This window comes from Eschrichtius robustus, chromosome 10 (genome assembly GCF_028021215.1).
Source record: "Eschrichtius robustus isolate mEscRob2 chromosome 10, mEscRob2.pri, whole genome shotgun sequence".
Classification (NCBI taxonomy): domain Eukaryota; kingdom Metazoa; phylum Chordata; class Mammalia; order Artiodactyla; family Eschrichtiidae; genus Eschrichtius; species Eschrichtius robustus.
Window position 1 is genome coordinate 80,435,381 of NC_090833.1, and position 24,224 is coordinate 80,459,604.

A 24,224-nucleotide genomic window follows, 5' to 3' on the forward strand; every position below is an offset into this window, starting at 1 on the left:
GGGGTGCGGAGGGCAAAGCGCAGAGATTCCCGCACAGAGGCTCGGCGCCGAGCAGCACTCACCAGCCTGAGATGCTTGTCTGCTCACCCGCCAGGGCGGGCGGGGGCTGGGAGCTGAGGCTTGGGCTTTGGTCGGATCGCAGGGAGAGGACTGGGGTTGGCGGCGTGAACACAGCCTGAAGGGAGCTAGTGCGCCACAGCTAGCTGGGAGGGAGTCCGGGAAAAAGTCTGGAACTGCCGAAAAGACAAGAGACTTTCTCTTGCCTCTTTGTTTCACGGTGCGCAAGGAGAGGGGATTCAGAGCGCCGCCTAAACGAGCTCCAGGGACGGGCGCGAGCTGCAGCTATCAGCGGGGACCCCAGAGACGGGCATGAGACGCTAAGCCTGCTGCTGCCGCCACCAAGAAGCCTATGTGCGAGCACAGGTCGCTATCCACACCGCCCCTCCCGGGAGCCTGTGCAGCCCGCCACTGCCAGGCTCCCGTGATCCAGGGACAATTTCCCCGGGAGAACGCACGGCGTGCCTCAGGCTACTGCAACGTCACGCTGGCCTCTGCCGCCGCAGGCTCGCCCCGCATCTGTACCCTTCCCTCCCCACTGCCTGAGTGAGCCAGAGCCCGTGAAGCAGCTGCTCCTTTAACCCCGTCCTGTGTGAGCGAAGAACAGATGCCCTCAGGCGACCTACACGCAGAGGAGGGTCCAAATCCAAAGCTGAACCCCGGGAGCTGTGCGAACAAAGAAGAGTAAGGGAAATTTCTCCCAGCAGCCTCAGAAGCAGCGGATTAAAGCTCCACAAACAACTTGATGTACCTGCACCTGTGGAATACCTGAATAGACAACGAATCATCCCAAATTCAGGAGGTGGACTTTGGGAGCAGGAGATATTAATTTTTCTCCTTTTCCTTTTTTTGTGAGTGTATATGTGTATGCTTCTGGGTGAGATTTTGTCTGTATAGCTTTGCTTTCACCATTTGTCCTAGGGTTCCGTCCGACCGTTCTTTTTTTTTTTTTTTACTTAAAACATTTTTTTTTCTTAATAAATGTTTTCTTAATAATTTTTTCCTTATTTTCAATTTTTAAAAATTAAAAAATTTTTTTCTTAATAAGTTTTTTCATATTTTTTATTTGAAAAAATTAAAATTTTTTTCTTAATAATTTTTTTCTTATGTTTAATTATAAAAAATTAATAAATTTACTTTAAAAAATAAAAAAAATTTTCTTTCTTAATAAATTTTTCTTAATAATTTTTTTCTTATTTTTTATTATAACAGCTTTATTTTATTTTATTTTATCCACTTTCTTTCTTTCTTTCTATTATTTCTCCCTTTTATTCTGAGCCATGTGGATGAAAGGCTCTTGGTGCTCCAGCCAGGCATCAGGGCTGTGCCTCTGAGGTGGGAGAGCCAACTTCAGGACACTGGTCCACAAGACACCTCCCAGCTCCACGTAATACCAAACGGCGAAAATCTCTCAGAGATCTCCATCTCAACATGAAGACCCAGCTTCACTCAACGACCAGCAAGCTACAGTGCTGGACACCCTATGCCAAACAACTAGCAAGACAGGAACACAGCCCCATCCATTAGCAGAGAGGCTGCCTAAAATCATAATAAGGCCACAGACACCCCAAAACACACCACCAGACGTGGACCTGCCCACCAGAAAGACAAGATTCAGCCTCATCCACCAGAACACAGGAACCAGTCCCCTCCACCAGGAAGCCTACACAACCCGCTGAACCAACCTTAGCCACTGGGGACAGATACCAAAAACAACAGGAACTACGAACCTGCAGCCTGCGAAAAGGAGACCCCAAACACAGTAAGATAAGCAAAATGAGAAGACAGAAAAACATACAGCAGATGAAGAAGCAGGGTCAAAACACACCAGACCTAACAAATGAAGAGGAAATAGGCAGTCTACGTGAAAAAGAATTCAGAGTAATGATAGTAAAGATGATCCAAAATCTTGGAAATAGAATAGACAAAATGCAAGAAACATTTAACAAGGATGTAGAAGAACTAAAGAGGAACCAAGCAACGATGAAAAACACAATAAATGAAATTTAAAATACTCTAGACGGGATCAATAGCAGAATAACTGAGGCAGAAGAATGGATAAGTGACCTGGAAGGTAAAATAGTGGAAATAACTACTGCAGAGCAGAATAAAGAAAAAAGAATGAAAAGAACTGAGGACAGTCTCAGAGACCTCTGGGACAACATTAAACGCACCAACATTCGAATTATAGGGGTTCCAGAAGAAGAAGAGAAAAAGAAAGGGACTGAGAAAATATTTGATGAGATTATAGTTGAAAACTTCCCTAATATGGGAAAGAAAATAGTTAATCAAGTGCTGGAAGCACAGAGAGTCCCATACAGGATAAATCCAAGGAGAAACACGCCAAGACACATAATAATCAAACTATCAAAAATTAAATATAGGGGGATTAACCAAGATGGCGGAGTAGAAGGACGTGCTCTCTCTCCCTCTTGCGAGAGCACCAGAATCACAACTGGCTGCTGGACAATCATTGACAGGAAGACCCTGGACTTCACCAAGGAGGATACCCCACGTCCAAGGACAGAGGAGAAGCCACAGTGAGACGGTAGGAGGGGCGCAATCAGAGTAAAATCTAATCCCATAACTGCTGGGTGGGTGACTCACAGACTGGCGAACACTTATACCACAGAAGTCCACCCACTGGAGTGAAGGTTCTGAGCCCCACGTCAGGCTTCCCAACCTGGGGGTCCGGCAACGGGAGGAGGAATTCCTAGAGAATCAGACTTTGAAGCCTAGTGGGAATTGATTGCAGGACTTCGACACGACTGGGGGAAACAGAGACCCCACTCTTGGAGGGCACACACAAAGTAGTGTGCGCATCGGGACCCAGGGGAAGAAGCAGTGACCCTGGGGGAGACTGAACCAGACCCAACTGCTGGTGTTGGGGGGTCTCCTGCAGAGGTGGGGGGTGGCTCTGTTTCACTGTGGGGACAAGGACTCTGGTAGCGGAGGTTCTGGGAAGTGCTCCTTGGCGTGAGCCCTCTCAGAGTCTGCCATTAACCCCACCAAAGAGCCCAGGTAGGCTCCAGTGTTGGGTTGCCTCAGGCAAAACAACCAACAGGGAGGGAACCCAGCCCCACCCATCAACAGTCAAGTGGATTAAAGTTTTACTGAGCTCTGACCGCCACAGCAACAGTCAGCTCTACCCACCACCAGAGCCTCCCATCAAGCCTCTTAGATAGCCTCAACTGCCAGAGGGCAGACAGCAGAAGCAAGAAAAACTACAATCCTGCAGCCTGTGGACCAAAAACCACAGTTACAGAAATATAGACAAGATGAAAAGGCAGAGGGCTATGTACCAGATGAAGGAACAAGAAAAAACCCCAGAAAAACAACTAAATGAAGTGGAGATAGGCAACCTTCCAGAAAAAGAATTCAGAATAATGATAGTGAAGATGATCCAGGACCTCGGAATAAGAATGGAGGCAAAGATTGAGAAGATGCAAGAAATGATTAACAAAGACCTAGAAGAATTAAAGAACAAACAAACAGAGATGACCAATACAATAACTGAAATGAAAACTACACTAGAAGGAATCAATAGCAGAATAACTGAGGCAGAAGAACGGATAAGTGACCTGGAAGACAGAATGGTGGAATTCACTGCTGCGGAACAGACTAAAGAAAAAAGAATGAAAAGAAATGAAGACAGCCTAACAGACCTCTAGGACAACATTAAACACAACAACATTCGCATTATAGGGGTCCCAGAAGGTGAAGAGAGAGAGAAAGGACCAGAGAAAATAGTTGAAGAGATTATAGTCGAAAACTTCCCTAACATGGGAAAGGAAATAGCCACCCAAGTCCAGGAAGCACAGAGAGTCCCATACAGGATAAACCCAAGGAGAAACACGCCGAGACACATAGTAATCAAAGTGGCAAAAATTAAACACAAAGAAAAATTATTGAAAGCAGCAAGGGAAAAACGACAAATAACATACAAGGGAACTCCCATAAGGTTAACAGCTGATTTCTCAGCAGAAACTCTGCAAGCCAGAAGGGAGTGGCATGATATACTTAAAGTGATGAAAGGGAAGAACCTACAACCAAGATTACTCTACCCGGCAAGGATCTCATTCAGATTCAACAGAGAAATCAGAAGCTTTACAGACAAGCAAAAGCTAAGAGAATTCAGCACCACCAAACCAGCTCTACAACAAATGCTAAAGGAACTTCTCTAAGTGGGAAACACAAGAGAAGTAAAGGACCTACAAAAACAAACCCAAAACAATTAAGAAAATGGTCATAGGAACATACATATCGATAATTACCTTAAATATGAATGGATTAAATGCCCCAACCAAAAGACATAGACTGGCTGAATGGATACAAAAACAAGACCCATATATATGCTGTCTACAAGAGACCCACTTTAGACCTAGGGACACATACAGACTGAAAGTGAGGGGATGGAAAAAGATATTCCATGCAAATGGAAATCAAAAGAAAGCTGGAGTAGCTATACTCATATCAGATAAAATAGACTTTAAAATAAAGAATGTTACAAGAGACAAGGAAGGACACTACATAGTGATCAAGGGATCAATCCAAGAAGAAGATATAACAATTATAAATATATATGCACCCAACATAGGAGCACCTCAATACATAAGGCAACTGCTAACAGCTATAAAAGAGGAAATTGACAGTAACACAATCATAGTGGGGGACCTTAACACCTCACTTACACCAATGGACAGATCATCCAAAATGAAAATAAATAAGGAAACAGAAGCTTTAAATGACACAATAGACCAGATAGATTTAATTGATATATATAGGACATTCCATCCAAAAACAGCAGATGACACGCTCTTCTCAAGTGCGCACGGAACATTCTCCAGGATAGATCACATCTTGGGTCACAAATCAAGCCTCAGTAAATTTAAGAAAATTGAAATCATATCAAGCATCTTTTCTGACCACAACGCTATGAGATTAGAAATGAATTACAGGGAAAAAAACGTAAAAAAGACAAACACATGGAGGCTAAACAATACGTTACTAAATAACCAAGAGATCACTGAAGAAATCAAAGAGGAAATAAAAAAATACCTAGAGACAAATGACAATGAAAACACGACAACCCAAAACCTATGGGATGCAGCGAAAGCAGTTCTAAGAGAGAAGTTTATAGCTATACAAGCCTACCTAAAGAAACAAGAAAAATCTCAAGTAAACAATCTAACCTTACACCTAAGGAAACCAGAGAAAGAAGAACAAACAAAACCCAAAGTTAGCAGAAGGAAAGAAATCATAAAGATCAGAGCAGAAATAAATGAAATAGAAACAAAGAAAACAATAGCAAAGATCAATAAAACTAAAAGTTGGTTCTTTGAGAAGATAAACAAAATTGATAAGCCATTAGCCAGATTCATCCAGAAAAAGAGGGCGAGGACTCAAATCAATAAAATCAGAAATGAAAAAGAAGTTACAACAGACACCGCAGAAATACAAAGCATCCTAAGAGACTACTACAAGCAACTTTATGCCAATAAAATGGACAACCTGGAAGAAATGGACAAATTCTTAGAAAGGTATAACCTTCCAAGACTGAACCAGGAAGAAACAGAAAATATGAACAGACCAATCACAAGTAATGAAATTGAAACTGTGATTAAAAATCTTCCAACAAACAAAAGTCCAGGACCAGATGGCTTCACAGGTGAATTCTATCAAACATTTAGAGAAGAGCTAACACCTATCCTTCTCAAACTCTTCCAAAAAATTGCAGAGGAAGGAACAGTCCCAAACTCATTCTATGAGGCCACCATCACCCTGATACCAAAACCAGACAAAGACACTACAAAAAAAGAAAATTACAGACCAATATCACTGATGAACATAGATGCAAAAATCCTCAACAAAATACTAGCAAACAGAATCCAACAACACATTAAAAGGATCATACACCACTATCAAGTGGGATTTATCCCAGGGATGCAAGGATTCTTCAATATATGCAAATCAATCAATGTGATACACCATATTAACAAATTGAAGAATAAAAACCATATGATCATCTCAATAGATGCAGAAAAAGCTTTCGACAAAATTCAACACCCATTCATGATAAAAACTCTCCAGAAAGTGGGCATAGAGGGAACCTACCTCAACATAATAAAGGCCACATATGACAAACCCACAGCAAACATCATTCTCAATGGTGAAAACCTGAAAGCATTTCCTCTAAGATCAGGAACGAGACAAGGATGTCCACTCTCACCACTATTATTCAACATAGTTTTGGAAGTCCTAGCCATGGCAATCAGAGAAGAAAAAGAAATAAAAGGAATACAAATTGGAAAAGAAGAAGTAAAACTGTCACTGTTTGCGGATGACATGATACTATACATAGAGAATCCTAAAACTGCCACCAGAAAACTGCTAGAGCTAATTAATGAATATGGTAACGTTGCAGGATACAAAATTAATGCACAGAAATCTCTTGCATTCCTATACAGTAATGATGAAAAATCTGAAAGAGAAATTATGGAAACACTCCCATTTACCATTGCAACAAAAAGAATCAAATACCTAGGAATAAACCTACCTAGGGAGACAAAAGACCTGTATGCAGAAAACTATAAGACACTGATGAAAGAAATTAAAGATGATACCAACAGATGGAGAGATATACCATGTTCTTGGATTGGAAGAATCAACATTGTGAAAATAAGTATGCTACCCAAAGCAATCTACAGATTCAATGCAGTCCCTATCAAATTACCAATGGCATTTTTTACAGAGCTAGAACAAATCATCTTAAAATTTGTATGGAGACACAAAAGACCCCGAATAGCCAAAGCAGTCTTGAGGCAAAAAAATGGAGCTGGAGGAATCAGACTCCCTGACTTCAGACTCTACTACAAAGCTACAGTAATCAACACAATATGGTACTGGCACCAAAACAGAAACATAGATCAATGGAACAAGATAGAAAGCCCAGAGATTAACCCACGCACCTATGGTCAACTAATCTATGACAAAGGAGGCAAAGATATACAATGGAGAAAAGACAGTCTCTTCAATAAGTGGTGCTTGAAAACTGGACAGCTACATGTAAAAGAATGAAATTAGAATACTCCCTAACACCATACACAAAAATAAACTCAAAATGGATTAGAGACCTAAATGTAAGACTGGACACTATAAAACTCTTAGAGGAAAACATAGGAAGAACACTCTTTGACATAAATCACAGCAAGATCTTTTTTGATCCACCTCCTAGAGTAATGGAAATAAAAACAAAAATAAACAAATGGGACCTAATGAAACTTCAAAGCTTTTGCACAGCAAAGGAAACCATAAACAAGACGAAAAGACAACCCTCAGAATGGGAGAAAATATTTGCAAATGAATCAACAGACAAAGGATTAATCTCCAAAATATATAAACAGCTCATTCAGCTCAATATCAAAGAAACAAACACCCCAATCCAAAAATGGGCAGAAGACCTAAATAGACATTTCTCCAAAGAAGACATACAGACGGCCACGAAGCACATGAAAAGATGCTCAACATCACTAATTATTAGAGAAATGCAAATCAAAACTACAATGAGGTATCACCTCACTCCTGTTAGAATGGGCATCATCAGAAAATCAACAAACAACAAATGCTGGAGAGGGTGTGGAGAAAAGGGAACCCTCTTGCACTGTTGGTGGGAATGTAAATTGATACAGCCACTATGGAGAACAATATGGAGGTTCCTTAAAAAGCTAAAAATAGAATTACCATATGACCCAGCAATCCCACTACTGGGCATATACCCTGAGAAAACCATAATTCAAAAAGACACATGCACCCGAATGTTCATTGCAGCACTATTTACAATAGCCAGGTCATGGAAGCAACCTAAATGCCCATCAACAGACGAATGGATAAAGAAGATGTGGTACATATATACAATGGAATATTACTCAGCCATAAAAAGGAACGAAATTGAGTCATTTGTTGAGACGTGGATGGATCTAGAGACTGTCATACAGAGTGAAGTAAGTCAGAAAGAGAAAAACAAATATCGTATATTAATGCATGTATGTGGAACCTAGAAAAATGGTACAGATGAGCCGGTTTGCAGGGCAGAAGTTGAGACACAGATGTAGAGAATGGACATATGGACACCAAGGGGGGAAAACTGCGGTGGGGTGGGGATGGTGGTGTGCTGAATTGGGCGATTGGGATTGACATGTATACACTGATGTGTATAAAATTGATGCCTAATAAGAATCTGCAGTATAAAAAAACAAACAAACAAAACAACTAATACTAAACTTTCATTGGGTTATTTTTATGGAAATATGTTAATATAAATGTTTCAGACATTACATGAAATTTCTAAAAATCTAAAAAAAAAAAATCATGATCTTCAACTTCAAGTCATTGCAATTTAACAAATGTTGCAGTGCTTACTACATGCAAGGCACTGTGCTAGCTGGTTAACTTCCCTCCTCCCCCACTCTCAGTGTTGTCAGACACGTGTCAGACATGGTCATTTTAAAAATCCATTGTTGCTTTTCACTTGCCTCTCAGAGAGTATTAAAGATATGAATCGTGAAAAAAAAAAAAGAAGACACTGATTTTCTGAGACAAACCTCTTGTACAAAATAAATTGAGAGATAATAAATCTCTATATAAAAATGATTGTACACACACACACTTATATGCCCACAAACACATATTTACCTTTCATTTTAAACAAATCACTAGGAAAATAAGGGTTGAAGAAAAAGTTCCTTGCTCCTTTACAAGGTAGGCAAATCAACATAGGGTAAAAATAATACCCCAAGTCACCTAATCTATTTTGGAATAGTAAAACCAAAAGAGATGAAGAATCAGTTTAATCTTGGGGAAGTTGTTTCTGATTTTAAAATGTAAGCACAGTACACATGATGATAAAATGGACTTCTCAACTCAGAATAAATGAACTTTTATGAGTGTACATAACTCTAAAGTAATGATAATGAAGTAATTCAAATAAAGGGAAGGTTGGTGTGTGAGATGTTTCCAAAATTTTTCATAATATTTGGTTTTCCCTTTACTTAGGACTTCTTTTAAACAAGGCGAAAACTTAAGGTTTTCTGGCCTGTTTTGGACAAGTTGTTATGAATTTTAGCATCTCATCTTTAAATCTCTATTCTTGAACTCCAAATGTTTCCCTCGATTACAGTGTACAGTAATAAACAACTGCTACTCTCTGCTTGTTCCCACCCACTTGTACAAGTAAGTCTGTAGTATTTCAGGACCTCTGATTTGGTTTTCAAGAGGCTTTTTCTTGTCACTGGCTCTCCTCCATTTCTGCTGACCCAGGCTTCCAAGAGTGTGAGGGATAATGGGATACACTCTCCGAAGAGTTTGATGCCTCTCTTTTTATTTGTTTTGCTCATCACTGTATTAAAAACATAAAATTCTAACTGAGTAAATTTGAAGATCGAATTGGCTTTATTCAATGATTTATGAATCGGGCAGCATCCCATTGAGCAAGTAGAAAGGAGCTCTGCGGAGCTGCAAAAAATGCAAGAACTTTACAGGCAGGAGGGGGCAGAAAAGGGAAGTTTCTAGCTAAGAGTGGATTGTTTCAGGCAGGGTCACCTTCCTTTTGGGGGAAGGTGGGGGGTCACCCCTCTAGTGCTGACCAGGTAATTCCAGATCTATTGGTGAAAGGTCCCATTCCTGAGAGAGGCTGAAACTGCAATTAGGTTAGCTATTAAGTCTTGGTTTGCTGACGTGGGACTTAGCACAAGTGACTCCATTTGGGGTTTGTTGTTTCTTTACTAACAACTGTATCTCATTCCTAGCTCTTAACCCCAGTACCTAGATACTTGCTGGTGAATGGATGACCAGACCAGTGAATTCAGAATTTCAGAGAAGTTCTTTACAATGAGAGACAGGCAGAGAAATGGCAGTTCTACCACCCAGTAAATTTTGAACTCTTGCAGGTCTGATGCCCAAATCAAGCGTGGGAACGTGAACAGTGAGACTGAGTGAAAACACAGCAGTTCTTTGTGTTTCTGTTAGAGAAACACTGGTGGGAGACAGAGGACAAAGGAAGGAGACATAGGACTGGAGTGACCTCAGCTGGGGGTGGGGTTTCACAGTGTTGGGTGCTGCAGAGAGGTAGTCAGCAGGAGCAGGGGCTGTGTACGTCATCAGAGGCATTTTTTATTTTATTTTATTGTTTTTATTGACGTATAGTTGATTTACAATCTTGTGCCAATCTGCTGTATGGCAAAGTGACTCAGTTATACACATATAGACATTCTTTTTTTATATTCTTTTCCATTACAGTTTATCACAGGATATTGACTCTAGTTCCCTGTGCTGTAGAGTAGGACCTTGTTGTTTATCCCTCCTATATATAATAGTTTACATCTGCTAATGCCACACTCCCAGCCCTTCCCTCTCCCACCCCCCTCCTCCTTGGCAACCACAAGTCTGTTCTCTATGTCTGTGAGTCTGTTGCTGTTTCATAGATAGGTTCATTTGTGCCATACTTTAGATTCCACATGTAAGTGGTATCACATGGTATTTGTCTTTCTCTTTCTGACTTACTTCACTTAATAATCTCTAGTTGCATCCATGTTGCTGCAGTCATCAAAGGCATCTTAGAAGAGGCTCTGCTTGCCATAGCTTCTGGCAGCGTTGCTTCCTACAGTGGAAAGAAGAATGTTGTTGATGGGAATTCCCAAAGTTAGGCTAGAGTGGGGGTGAAGTAACTTTTCTAGGTGAAGAGGTGATCTTTTTTTTTTTTTTTGATTTGTATGTGTGTGTTTTATTATATATTAGTCTCTTAAATCAAATAGAAGACAAAAAGTGGAGCTACAAACCAAAGTTACAACAGTACTAGCTTTTCTCGTCGCCCGTCTGTCTACTTTTACCAGAGGTCTTTATTTCTTCATAAGGCTTTGAGCTACTGTCCAGGGTCCTTGACTCCAACCTGAAGAACTCCCTGTGGCAGGCGGGTCTGGTGGTTAAGAACTCTCTCAACTCTTGATTAACTGGGAATGTCTTGATTTCTCCCTCATTTTCGAAGGAAAGTTTTGCTAGATATAGGATTCTTGGTTGACGGTTTCTTTCCTTCAACACTTCAAGTACATTGAGTCATGCCATCTGGCCTCCGAGGCTCCTGATGAGAAATCTGCTCAATGACCTTCCTGGCAAACCTTCTCTCAGCTTCATAGACTTTCATAATGTACCGTATCATGTCTTATGCAACAGAACATTTTGTATAGTATCGTGAAGTCAGTTAAGTTGTAACGTTATTTTGAGACCAGAATTTAAGGAAAAGGAATTGAACATTTCAAGTGTAGACATTATGAGGTCTCTAAAATTATTACACATTTTCAAACTAGAAATAAAAAGGCCACTGAAGTATCCTGCAGATTTTTATTTATAACAAAGTGAATACCAATATCTAATAACACATGTAAAGAAAAATTTCTTTGGGATCCTTTTTCCTAAGTGTAAAGGGGCCTTGAACTCAAAAAGTGAGAAAACCACTGTGGTGTATCCCCAGCGGTGATGGGTCCATTTCTTGCTCTGACCTCAGAGTGCACCATTGTGATGTACTTCACAAAGCCCTATGAAAGAGAAAGGTGGGCCCAGGTTTTTGGTCCTTAGAGCCCAGGAAGCTGCTTTTGGTGACCTGACGGCCTTGGACCTACAGTTAGCTTGCGTTTTCCTTGTTTCTGCCATTTTGTTGATTTTCGTTTCTCTTTTCTCTACTCTTTTTTATTTGTGTCATTGTTCTTTCTACAGTTAGCATAGTGAGTATTGTTGGTATAGTTAATACTTGATTAGCATAGTTAGTGTAGTTAGTACTAGTTAGCGCTGTTGGTACAGTTAGCGTAGTTAGCGTTGTTAGTAGAGACAGCATACTTAGCCCTGTTAGTACAGTTAGCATTGTTAGTTAGCGTAGTTAGCGTTGCTAGGTAGTGCTGTCAGTCAGTGTAGTTAGCAGATCACCAGGATGCAGGGCCTCACAGCCAAATCTGCTGGCAAGGCGGCTCATATTGATGACTTCGAGATCCTCCACACCATTGGTGAAGGCACCTTCGGTAAAGTGAAGTTGGCCCGGCACATTCTGACCGGGACACAGGTGGCTGTGAAGGTCATAAAGAAAAGGCGTCAAAGCTTCTCAAGTGTCCAGGCACTTTTCCGGGAAGTGTGCAGTCTGAAGGCTCTGAAACACCCCAATATTGTAAAACTGCTGGGGGTGATTGACACAGAGGAGACATTTTTCGTGGTGATGGAGTACCTCAGTGGGGGGGACATGTACCGCTATTTGAAGACCCATGGCCGTATGACAGAGGCGGAGGCCCGAGGCCTGTTCCAGCAGCTGGTCTCCGCCCTGCAGCACTGCCACCGGAGGGGCATCGTGCACCGAGACCTGAAGCCACTGAGCCTCCTCTTTGATTCCAACATGAATATCAAACTTACAGACTTTGGCCTCAGCAACAAGTGTGATGACATTGTCCAACTGGACACGATCTGTGGCACACACCCTTATGCTGCCCCGGAACTCTTCCTGGGGCAGAGCTACAGCGGCCCTGCGGTGGACGTGTGGAGCTTGGGAGCAGTGCTGTACACCATGGTAACTGGGTCCCAGCCCTTTGTGGGAAAAGACTTCCAGGAGCTGCGGAAGCAAATCCTACAAGGGCAATACCCCATCCCACCTTATCTGTCTTTGAAGATAAGGGATCTGTTACAAAAAATGATTGCCCTCAACCCCAGTGACAGAGGCACCTTACCTGACCTCATGAGGCATCCATGGGTCAACATGGGCCAGAAGGAGCCACTCCAGCCACCCTGTGAAGAGGACCTGGAGGTGACAATGGTGAGGACTCCGGGCTTGACTTGCGACCAGATCCAGGACACTGGGACAGGCAGTGTGAGCTCCAAGAAACCCAAGGTGGAGGTCTCCATCATAACTCTGAAGCCCTTCTCTTGCGGGGACCTCTGTGGCAGTGAACTTGAGCCTTCTCCAAGCCCTGTGGTGTCCTCCCTGCAAACCAGGTGGCTCTACCACAGAAAAAATATGCAGCTGCAGGAAGACCAGCAGGCAGGGCAGAAGACCAGTGAGTCTGCCTGTCCCCCACCCAGCCTGGAGGCGAGGACTGCCACCCCCAGCCCAGCCCCCCAGTGTGGCACGGGGACATCCACCTCCAGCAGCAGCAGGATTGGAGCCCCAGAGGGAAGCAGCTGCCCCCTGGGTGTGTCCAACACTGGAAGGTCCTCCCACGCTGGGCAGCCTGAGAGTGTGTCCTCATCCACTCTCTCTGGCCAGAGCCAGAAAAAGCAAGGGGTGGCTGGAAGAATCTGGAAATTTATTTTGAAACATCTTTGTTGCAAGCTGCCCAGCATGAGGCGTCATAATAAAGTGAGCCCATGTGAACCCCATGGATGACCGAGGCAGGAAGATCAGGCCGCCGCGCTCCCTGGGGCCCGGTGCAGGGGAAGAGGAGTGTGTTCTCTGCACGGCCTTCAGAAGCATCGTATCCAAGACCCTGGCCAGCTCAGAGGATGGTCCGGAGCAGCCCAGGCGACCAAAAGCGAGGCCACTGTGGCTGCAGGTCTGCCCCTCAACCCCCACCTGGGTGAAACTTGAGAGACTGGACTGTCATTCCTGGGGCACGTCTCCCCTCCCCTACTCTTCTGTCTTCCGTGTTGGTGGGGGAGGGGGATAGTTCTTGTTCCAAGAACTCCTTGGTTCTTCCAATTCTAGTTAATAAACTTGATGCTCCAGAGAGATGCATCACACTCTGCTTTGTGTCGTCCCTGCACAGAATTGGGGCTGTGCATTTTCCAGTGAGACAAGCGTGCAGCCATGGAGCGCTTGGAGGTAGTCAGAACAACTAAAGGGAAAAATGACCTAAGAGAATTAGCACAGTGACTCCCAACAGCAACAACTGCTGCACTGCAGGGCAGAAATGCAGAAAGTGTGTATTACCTTCCTGCACTACCATTCCCGAACATTTTCAGAAGGGCCGAGGGGAACTTTTGGTCCCTGCGGCCTGTGTTAATTACAACAGAGAGGCCCATTAATAGGATCACAAGGTCCCGTGAACCAGCCTCTGCACGGTGTGGTAAGGTCCCTGTGCAGCTGAGTTTCATGACTGTCGTGCAGCAATAAAGCAGTCTTTATTGAAAAAAAAAATTAAATATAAAGAAAACATATTAAAAGCAGCAAGGGAAAAACAACAAATAACACACAAGGGAATCCCCATAAGGTTAACAGCTGATCTTTCAGCAGAAACTCTGCAAGCCAGAAGGGAGTGGCAGGATATACTTAAAGTCATGAAGGAGAAAAACCTACAACCAAGGTTACTCTACCCAGCAAGGATCTCATTCAGATTTGATGGAGAAATTAAAACCTTTACAGACAAGCAAAAGCTGAGAGAGTTCAGCACCACCAAACCAGCTTTACAACAAATGCTAAAGGAACTTCTTTAGGCAAGAAACACAAGAGAAGGAAAACAGCTACAATAACAAACCCAAAACATTTAAGAAAATGGGAATAGGAACATACATATCGATATTTACCTTAAATGTAGATGGATTAAATGCTCCCACCAAAAGACACAGACTGGCTGAATGGATACAAAAACAAGACCCATATATATGCTGTCTACAAGAGACCCACTTCAGACCTAGAGACACATACAGACTGAAAGTGAGGGGATGGAAAAAGATATTCCATGCAAACAGAAATCAAAAGAAAGCTGGAGTAGCAAGTCTCATATCAGACAAAATAGACTTTAAAATAAAGACTATTACAAGAGACAAAGAAGGACACTATATAATGATCAAGGGATCAATCCAAGAGGAAGGTATAACAATTGTAAATATTTATGCACCCAACATAGGAGCACCTCAATACATAAGGCAAATACTAACAGCCATAAAAGGGGAAATCGACAGTAACACAATCATAGTAGGGGACTTTAACACCCCACTTTCCCCAATGCACAGATCATCCAAAATGAAAATAAATAAGGAAACACAAGCTTTAAATGATACATTAAACAAGATGGACTTAATTGATATTTATAGGATATTCCACCCAAAAACAACAGAATACACATTTTTCTCAAGTGCTCATGGAACATTCTCCAGGATAGATCATATCTTGGGTCACAAATCAAGCCTTGCTAAATTTAAGAAAATTGAAATCGTATCAAGTATCTTTTCTGACCACAACGCTATGAGACTAATATCAATTACAGGAAAAGATCTGTAAAAAATACAAACACATGGAGGCTACACAATACACTACTCAATAACGAAGTGATCACTGAAGAAATCAAAGGGGAAATCAAAAAATACCTAGAAACAAATGACAATGGAGACACGACGACCCAAAACCTATGGGATGCAGCAAAAGCAGTTCTAAGAGGGAAGTTTATAGCAATACAAGCCTACATCAAGAAACAGGAAACATCTCGAATAAACAACCTAACCTTGCACCTAAAGCAATTAGAGAAAGAAGAACAAAAAAACCCCAAAGCTAGCAGAAGGGAAGAAATCATAAAGATCAGATCAGAAATAAATGAAAAAGAAATGAAGGAAACAATAGCAAAGATCAATGAAACTAAAAGCTGGTTCTTTGAGAAGATAAACAAAATTGATAAACCATTAGCCAGACTCATCAAGAGAAAAAGGGAGAAGACTCAAATCAATAGAATTAGAAATGAAAAAGGAGAAGTAACCACTGACACTGCAGAAATACAAACGATCATGAGAGATTACTACAAGCAACTCTATGCCAATAAAATGGACAACCTGGAAGAAATGGACAGATTCTTAGAAATGCACAACCTGCCGAGACTGACCAGGAAGAAATAGAAAACATGAACAGACCAATCACAAGCACTGAAATTGAAACTGTGATTAAAAATCGAATTCCAACAAACAAAAGCCCAGGACCAGATGGCTTCACAGGCGAATTCTATCAAACATTTAGAGAAGAGCTAACACCTATCCTTCTCAAACTCTTCCAAAATATTGCAGAGGGAGGAACACTCCCAAACTCATTCTACGAGGCCACCATCACCCTGATACCAAAACCAGACAAAGATGTCACAAAGAAAGAAAACTACAGGCCAATATCACTGCACTGATGAACATAGATGCAAAAATCCTCAACAAAATACTAGCAAACAGAATCCAACAGCACATTAAAAGGACCATACACCATGATCACCACCATGATCAAGTGGGGTTTATTCCAGGAATGCAAGGATTCTTCAATATATGCAAATCAATCAACGTGATACATCATATTAACAAATTGAAGGGGAAAAACCATATGATCATCTCAATACATGCAGAGAAAGCTTTCGACAAAATTCAACACCCATTTATGATAAAAGCCCTGCAGAAAGTAGGCATAGAGGGAACTTTCCTCAACATAATAAAGGCCATATATGACAAACCCACAGCCAACATTGTCCTCAACGGTGAAAAACTGAAATCATTTCCACTAAGATCAGGAACAAGACAAGGTTGCCCACTCTCACCACTATTATTCAACATAGTTTTGGAAGTGTTAGCCACAGCAATCAGAGAAGAAAAAGAAATAAAAGGAATCCAAATTGGAAAAGAAGAAGTAAAGCTGTCACTGTTTGCAGATGACATGATACTATACATAGAGAATCCTAAAGATGCTACCAGAAAACTACTAGAGCTAATCAATGAATTTGGTAAAGTAGCAGGATACAAAATTAATGCACAGAAATCTCTTGCATTCCTATACACCAATGATGAAAAATCTGAAAGTGAAATTAAGAAAACACTCCTGTTTACCACTGCAACAAAAAGAATAAAATATCTAGGAATAAACCTACCTAAGGAGACAAAAGACCTGTATGCAGAAAATTATAAGACACTGATGAAAGAAATTAAAGATGATACAAATAGATGGAGAGATATACCATGTTCTTGGATTGGAAGAATCAACATTGTGAAAATGACTCTACTACCCAAAGCAATCTACAGATTCAATGCAATCCCTATCAAACTACCACTGGCATTTTTCACAGAACTAGAACAAAAAATTTCACAAGTTGTATGGAAACACAAAAGACCCCGAATAGCCAAAGCAATCTTGAGAACGAAAAATGGAGCTGGAGGAATCAGGCTCCCTGACTTCAGACTATATTACAAAGCTACAGTAATCAAGACAGTTTGGTACTGGCACAAAAACAGAAATATAGATCAATGGAACAGGATAGAAAGCCCAGAGATAAACCCACGCACATATGGTCACCTTATCTTTGATAAAGGAGGCAAGCATATACAGTGGAGAAAAGACAGCCTCTTCAATAAGTGGTGCTGGGAAAACTGGACAGGGACATGTAAAAGTATGAAATTAGAACACACCCTGACACCATACACAAAAATAAACTCAAAATGGATTAAAGACCTAAGTGTAAGGGCCAGACACTATCAAACTCTTAGAGGAAAACATAGGCAGAACACTCTATGACATAAGTCACAGCAAGATCCTTCTTGACCCAGCTCCTAGAGAAATGGAAATAAAAACAAAAATAAACAAATGGGACCTAATGAAACTTCAAAGCTTTTGCACAGCAAAGGAAACCATAAACAAGACCAAAAGACAACCCTCAGAATGGGAGAAAATATTTGCAAATGAAGCAACTGACAAAGGATTAATCTCCAAGATTTACAAGCAGCTCATGCAGCTCAATAACAAAAAAACAAACAACCCAATCCAAAAATGGGCAGAAGACCTAAATAGACATTTCTCCAAAGAAGATATACAGATTGCCAACAGACACATGAAAGAATGCTCAACATCATTAATCATTAGAGAAATGCAAATCAAAACTACAATGAGATATCATCTCACACCGGTCAGAGTGGCCATCATCAAAAAATCTAGAAAGAGTAAATGCTGGAGAGGGTGTGGAGAAAAGGGAACACTCTTGCACTGTTGGTGGGAATGTAAATTGATACAGCCACTATGGAGAACAGTATGGAGGTTCCTTAAAAACTACAAATAGAACTACCATACGACCCAGCAATCCCACTACTGGGCATATACCCTGAGAAAACCATAGGTCAAAAAGAGTCATGTACCAAAATGTTCATTGCAGCTCTATTTACAATAGCCAGGACATGGAAGCAACCTAAGTGTCCATCATTGGATGAATGGATAAAGAAGATGTGGCACATATATACAATGGAATATTACTCAGCCATAAAAAGAAATGAAATGGAGGTATTTGTAGTGAGGTGGATGGAGTTAGAGTCTGTCATACAGAGTGAAGTAAGTCAGAAAGAGAAAAACAAATACAGTATGCTAACACATATATATGGAATCTAAGGAAAAAAAAAAAAAAGGTCATGAAGAACCTAGTGGCAAGACGGGAATAAAGACACAGACCTACTAGAGAATGGACTTGAGGATATTGGGAGGGGGAGGGATAAGATGTGACAGGGTGAGAGAGTGGCATGGACATATATACACTACCAAATGTAAAATAGATAGCTAGTGGGAAGCAGCCGCATAGCACAGGGAGATCAGCTCGGTGCTTTGTGACCACCTAGAGGGGTGGGATAGGAAGGGTGGGAGGGAGATGCAAGAGGGAGGAGATATGGGGATATATGTATATGTATAGCTGATTCACTTTGTTATAAAGCAGAAACAAACAGACCATTGTAAAACAATTATACTCCAATAAAGATGTTAAAATAAATAAACAAAATAAGTATAGTTTTACAGGGAAAACTTTTTTTCAGAAAAAAATATTCACAGATACCTTGATGGAAGTCCAGAGATGGTATCACTTGATCACTTCCAGCCATTTTATTTGCTGAATCTTCTCAGCTCAGCTTTGTAACCAGCACAGCCATCCCAGTGCCCTGTCTGACTGGGCCAGGCATTGGGCGGACATGACCCAACACCTCTACAGCCTAGCCTTTGGTTGTTGGTGTTACCAGCTAGCACTGCTGGTACCTGCAGACCTCTGTCCCCATGATGTCAGCACTCCCAGCTATAGCACTCCAGACATCTGTCCCTGCTACCAGACCTCAGGACAAAAGCCAAACTTGTGGCCCAAGGGGACATGAAAACAGGAGTTCAGGACATCTACTTCTGCCTCTTTCACTAAGTGAAAGCCAAATCGGTAGACTGATTGGCAGTTAGAAGTTGTCCACTCCCAAGAAATAAGGTGAGCTAATATGCACCACAATGTGGAAAGACAAGCACCACATCATACACATAAGAAATATAACATACTTTACAAACAGACAAAATAATCACCCAGGATGAGTTGCCAGTCACAAATTACACAGTTCAAAATTGTCTTAGTAAATATGTATTCAGTACAAAAATCATCTTTTAAAAGACCACAGGGCACCGGACGCATCAAGATGATTAAGACACAATCCTTGCTCTTCACACGTCTTCAATCTAGATAAAGAACAACTAGGTAAATATACAAATGACAATTTGGTGAGGTGACTGAAAGAGTATTTCCTAAGAAGTAACCATGACAGGTTCAAAGAAGGGAGTGGTTTCATCAGGTTTCATGGAGGGGCTAGTGTTTGGGAAATGGAGCCAGCACAGCTGGGGAAAGCATGGTGAACAAAGGGGAGAGCAAAGGCAAGGACGTGAATCCCAAGAAGCAGGCGAGGTGTTTTGGAAGCAAGAAGCCATTCAGTTCCCTGAGATGCACAAGGAGCAAGCATTGGAAAAAGAAGAAGGAGAGGAATGTGGGGCCCACCTTAGAGAAGCAGGAACTGTGGCATTAAAGGCCATACACTCCCAGCGCCACACTGCATGGGCTCAAATTCCCATTCTGCCTCTTGCTAGATTTGTGACCTTAGGTATAACTTCTTTGTAGCTCAGTTTCTTCAGCTGTAAAATGAGGACGATAATAGTGCCTGCAACATAGGGTTGTGAGAATGAAATGGATTAATGTGTGTAAAGTGCTTAGAACAACGAGTGTAGCTGGCACTTAGCAAATGCAGCATGAGTGACAGGTGCCAACGTTATGATCATGGGGTATCTGAGAGACCAAAGTGAAGTGTCTGCACTCAATTTGGACAGAGAGCCAGGGAAGTTTTTCTGAGCTGGGAGGCGATTAGATTAGAACTGGATGTTAAGAGGATAAGTCTGGCAAGCTGTAAGGGATGAAATGAGATGGTGGTGGGGGCGAGGAAGTGGGTGGCAAGTAAACATAGTGCAAGTCATGGGCACCAGGCGGTAAAAGAGGGACTGAGTTCTCTCCCTGAAGACAATGTGGGCGGTTCCGAGGGGACCTTGGATGTGGATGGCTGTCTTCCCTCAGAGTCCTCCTCCTCATCCAAACCACCTGATTGAAACGTAGAGGAAATTGAAAAGTATTTAATACCTGTGGCAAGAAGCTTCTACCAGCCTGAACCAAAGGATGGAAAGCAACTCTTGATATAGCAAAAGGAAAACTGACCTCTAAAAGCTTCCTGTGTTCCTTCTGTAGCCTGAACTAAGACTGAAAGGAAATTGAGTCCTGTTTAAAAGGACACACAGTTCTTCATGTTAACAGATGCTTTCCTCTTCAGAAGGTACTGAGGATTGCTAAAAGCTTCTGCACAGCAAAGGAAACCATAAACAAAATGAAAAGACAACCCACAGAATGGGAGAAAATATTTGTAAACAAAGTGACTGATGAGAGATTAATCTCCAAAATATACAAACAGCTCATGTAGCTCAATATCACAAACAAACAAACAACCCAATCAAAAAATGGGCAGAAGATCTAAATAGACATTTCTCCAAAGAAGACATACAGATGGCCAAAAAGCACATGAACAGATGCTCAACATCGCTCATGATTAGAGAAATGAAAATCAAACCTACAATGAGGTATTACCTCACACCAGTCAGAATGGCCATCATCAAAAAGTCTACAAACAATAAATGCTGGAGAGGGTGTGGAGAAAAGGAAACCCTCCTACACCGTTGGTGGGAATGTAAATTGGTATAGTCACTACGGAGAACGATATGGAGGTTCCTCAAAAAACTAAAAATAGAGCTACCATATGATCCAGCAATCCCACTCCTGGGCATATATCTGGATAAAATCGTAATTCGAAAAGATACATGCACCCCAATATTCATTACAGCACTATTTACAATAGCCAAGACATGGAAGCAACCTAAATGTCTATCAATGGAAGAATGGATAAAGAAGGTGTGGTACGTATATATAATGGAGTATTACTCAGCCATAAAAAAGAATAAAATAATGCCATTTGCAGCAACATGGATAGACCTAGAGATTATCATACTAAGTGAAGTAAGTCAGAGAGAAAAAGACAAATATTATATGATATCACCCATATATGGAATCTAATTTTTTTTTAAATGATATAAATGAACTTATTTACCAAACAGGAATGGACTCACAGACTCTGAAAACAAACTTATGGTTACCAAAGGGGAAAGGGGGGGAGGGATAAATTAGAGTTTGAGATTAACATATACACACTACTGTATATAAAATAGATAATCAACAAGGACCTACTGTATAACACAAGGAACTCTACTCAATATTCTGTAATAACCTATTACAGAATCTGGAAAAGAATCTGAAAAAGAATGGATATATGTATATGTATAACTGAATCACTTTGCTGTACACCTGAAACTAACACAACATTGTAAATCAACTGTACCCCAATATAAAATAAAAATTAAATTAAAAAATAAAGTCTACCAAGTCACACACACACAAAAATCCCCTTCTATGGGCTTGCTCCCAGACTGGGTTCTCACTGTAACTTACTTTTAGGAGATCAAACAATTTCAATACCTATTAAAATGCAAAAGATCACCTTTCCGACCCAAATGTAATATCTCAGCAAGATAACTTATTCAATTATCAATAAGCGAGTCACTACTGAGGCCCCACAGGACAGCTGGGTTTGACTGGAAGCCTGGAGGAGGACCTGATCTAGAACTCTGGATAACAGAGGGGCCATGAGTAGGGGGCAAAAGCACATAGTGGGGAGGGAGTGGGAAAGGGGCCATGTTAAGGATGGAAGCAGATGTAGAAAGGAGAGCAAAGGGGCTTAGGGAATGCATTTGCTAATCTCAAAATTCTCTTGGAAACCAGCCCTAACATGTTTAATGAAGCCGACATCTGCCACCCAAACTATACAACATGGACCCTCACTGGCACTTGACTCAGCACTCTCTCCTTCTGGATGCATGTACAAGCCTGCCAGGGAACTCTACTCACTCGGAAAAAGGAAAAAGAGAGAGAAAGAGAGACAGCAAGAGAGTGTGAGATCAAGAAAGAGTGAGAAGGAGACCAACTGATTATGTACAGTTTTAATCCTCTGTGATTTCAGAAGGTCTGAAGGGAGTAGATGCCTCCCTTTCCATTGGCCCAAGAAGCCACTAAAATTACAAAACTCAGGACTCCTTTATATTTCATGGGAAGACTGTGACAGGCTACATGGCTAGAAAGAGTAAAAAACCAAGTGTAACAAGGAAATTACTTTAAGCTGAGTTATAGAGAGGTTTGCTGTTAACAACTCTGGGAATTAAAAGTTTCTCTCTGGTTCTTGAATGGGGATAGCAGTGCCACCGACCTCTTTGGGAATGCAGCAAACTTCACTTCTTCTCTTCTGGTCAATATGTGACCATTCCCTACCCTCCTCTTTTCCACAAGCATTTAATTAGGGAAGAAATAGCCAACTCAGCCAGAAAGGCAGTCATCCTGTGATAGACTGGCCAACTCATCGGACATGACAGAGCACATCCTCAGCCTGCTCAGGAAACCCCGGGGTCCCTGGGGGCTGGCATCCCCAAGAGACTGCTCTTTAATTGGCTCCCCCACATTGCTGAGAGCTCGCCCAGCATTCAGGGCAGAGATGACTGCTTCACGGGCACCACTACACACTGGCTGACTAATGAGTCACGGTCACCTGCATACACTCACTGATGCTGCTATAGCTAACGAATCCCATGTGTGCTGCCAACCCGGAGGGGCGAGCCAGGCTTGGGTTCTGCAGCTACTAGGCCCTTCCAGCAGAGCTAAAAGAGAATGATGACCCAGTAAGTCTGAGGACTGACATCTTCTTTTTTGGACAGTTACTAAGCAGGCAGTATCCTCACGTGAAAAATTAGTACCCTTCCATCAAATGTGGATCAATAACACCTTCCCAGCCCAGGGATCAGAGCCTGGGCCTCTCATTGACATGGAAACTGGACTTTGGAAGCTTTCACTCTAGATTCACTTTGATACACTCACAAAAGAAACATTATCTGCCTGTATTTGCTGATCCAATCCAACTGAATTAATCGTGATTCATATCAATAGAGAAACTCTCTTGCAGGCAGGGCTCTGTGCAAAACGAATTTCAGAGTTAAGCCACAGGAGTGAGTTGCTTTTTCTTGGGCTTTTCTATGTGGGTTACCATGGTACTCCCTTTGAACATATTTCATATTTTCAATACACAAAAATACCACAGAAACTATTTGGACAATGTCTGGAGGGAACTGCCCACAAATAATGCACATGCATCTCACACTATTTCTCTGGTGGAAGGAGAGACAGCCGTGTCCCTTTCCCGGGCTCATCTCCCCCATGGATGGAGTCAAGGACTGGCGGACTGAAAACCTCTCTCACCTTAAGTGAGTCTCACCTTCTGTCCCAGATGTAACCATGTCTGAATTAATTTCAATTACTTTAATACAATTAATTCCATTGCCTTGTTCATGGGATCGATCCTCTTTTAAACTAAAACACTCCTTAGAAGGGGAGTGTCCTGGGAGTATCTCAGTGGGATGAGTTCATGAATAGACTTCTATTATAGGAGGAGTCCCAGGCAATGGGAGAGGACTGAGCCCAGTGGCTAGGAAATAAAAAGATGCTGAAATAGAGGGAAAGGATCTAAAAAGGCTATATAGGAAAAACCAGACACACTTTGCCTGTTTCACAATTTTGCCAGGGATTGCTGGCCCTTTCCAACCTAACCCCAAAGAAGGAGTTTCCCAAGAAAGGTCTGATCTGTTCATAATGATCCAGGATTGGAAAAAACATCTACTGTATAAGCCAAAAGAAACATGCAGGTCTTAAACAGATACATAATTCAAAAACCTACATAGGTTAATACTCGATCAAAAGTCAAAGGATTTCCAAGTTTGT

The 24,224-nt window shown here is 41.6% G+C and overlaps 1 pseudogene; it reads left to right on the forward strand.

Annotated features, from left to right (window-relative positions):
• Positions 1-12,031: 12,031 nt before the first annotated feature.
• On the forward strand, positions 12,032-13,468 carry LOC137770965 (serine/threonine-protein kinase MARK2 pseudogene; annotated as a pseudogene).
• Positions 13,469-24,224: the final 10,756 nt, after the last annotated feature.